Below are 1875 nucleotides of genomic sequence, written 5' to 3'. Positions count from 1 at the left end.
CCACATTTCTTTAAAAATCGCAAAGATGAATAAAGAACAGCATTTTAAAAGAAATTCACAGGAAATGTGTTTATCATGGAAGTGTAATAAATCACTTTTCCCATCCTACCACCATAAACAGAGATTAAAATTTTAGGGTTATTTTTCTTTAGTTTTATTATTAATCACTCTCTTAAAAAGTAATTTTTCCATTTGTAAAATAGATAAAACTCTACCTTGAAAGAGGTTTATAAAGCTTAATGAAATGAAATAGATAAGTAGTACCTAAAAAATTACTTTAGAGCTAACATTCTAATATCAGAGCTTTTTAGAATGATTCATTGTTATCCATTTTAACCACTGACTAGAAAATTTGACTCTCTTGTCAGTGAAGAGGCCTATAATAATTTTATTCCTTTGTTAGATTTTCTTCGTACAAGTGAACACGACATGGACTCTGCTTAAATACCAGGACATGCTGTCACAAGCCGGGGGCAGAATTGCATAGATGGTCCACACCCTGGCTCCGGCTCAGTTTTTAGAATCCAGGACACAGTGTAACCAAGCAAATCACTGTTTTATGAATCAGCCCCTCCACATGAGGGGAAGACTCCTTGGCAACCTGGCAGTGCTGCTCTAAGGGAAGAGAAGTGATTGCCTAGGCCCTAGGGAGAAGACATCAAGACTACCACACGTATAGGCTTGCTCTACCCAGGACATGGGGAATTTTGCTTCGCTTGGAATCAGCCCCAGAATTCAGAAGTAAGCTAACTACAGCTTGCTTTTTAATATCCTAAAAATGCATGCTTTTCATAAGACCCTAGGTACTGGCTTTCTTATTTGTGCTGGTTTTGTCTCTGCTTGCTATCCCAGAGCCCTTGGGGTTAACACACCATTGCTTGATCTCATCAGGTAATGTGAGGCAGAGTGAGGCAATCAGCTGTTCAATGCAGTCACAGGTGTGCATGTAGCAACAACCCCACATGCAATCAGAAGTCACGAGACAGTAGGGCGACTGCAGGTCCTGAAAGAAGACCTGATTAGGTCAATGCCAGAAACTAAGCAGCCTGGGTGGGGTACGGTCATCACCTCTGTGGTGTCTGTTGTTCTCATGGTTTCTGTTATCAGTGCCTGATTCAAGAGAAGTTCACCTGGTGGGACCACCAGGAAATAGGCAAGCTATTCTCTCATGGAACTGCTGGGTCCAGTCTTTGGCCCGAGGTAATTTTCAAATGCTCCTTTCTTTCTCTCATGTAGGCTCAAGGGACTCATGGTAATAAAGACTTATGACTCATGGTAGCTACTGACAAGAGTTTTATGGAACATAAATTCACCAGGCTCTGTAGCTTGACTTTTAATACTATATGACTTGAAAATTATACAGCTGAATCCCATAACCTGTATTCCTTTTCTCTTTAATACTGTTCCTATTGCATCTATCCCTAGAGATTCCTCTCTTCTCATCTCCAAGACTGCTGTGACTCATATACGCCTTAGGTCTTTCCTATTAACTGCATAGACATGCACTCCATTTCTGCTTAAGAAGTTTAGACTGAATATGACAGGAATGTAGACACCAAAAAAGAATGTAATAAGCATGGGAAAAGTTATTAAAGCTAATAAATTATTTTAAAATCTTCCAGTCATAGTCCCTAATTTGAAGTTGTATGATGATACCATTTGGCTTTTAGTTCTTACTCAGAAGAAATTTTTTAAAAATGTTGATCAGGTTCCTATTTGTGGCTAGTATTTATTTTTTAGGAACTTTCAGATGCATGTAACCAAATTCAGTGGGCATTTTCATAACACAAGAATCATCCCTATGAACATATTATTGGGATATGTATATCTCTATCCAGAATTCTCTGAATGCTAAGGAGCTAGTCAGTTAATACA

General features: G+C 38.6%; 1 long non-coding RNA gene across 1 annotated transcript; it reads left to right on the top strand.

The window, feature by feature from the left end:
- Positions 1 to 606: 606 nt before the first annotated feature.
- LOC107181731 lies at positions 607 to 1618 on the top strand. Its single transcript, XR_001512436.1, has 2 exons — positions 607 to 741; positions 1426 to 1618. It is a non-coding gene; the product is annotated as an uncharacterized LOC107181731 (long non-coding RNA).
- Positions 1619 to 1875: the final 257 nt, after the last annotated feature.

The sequence above is a fragment of the Myotis davidii genome, unplaced genomic scaffold (genome assembly GCF_000327345.1).
Source record: "Myotis davidii unplaced genomic scaffold, ASM32734v1 scaffold187, whole genome shotgun sequence".
Taxonomy (NCBI): domain Eukaryota; kingdom Metazoa; phylum Chordata; class Mammalia; order Chiroptera; family Vespertilionidae; genus Myotis; species Myotis davidii.
The sequence above is the reverse complement of the archived record's forward strand: the minus strand, read 5'-3'. Positions and strand labels throughout refer to the sequence as shown.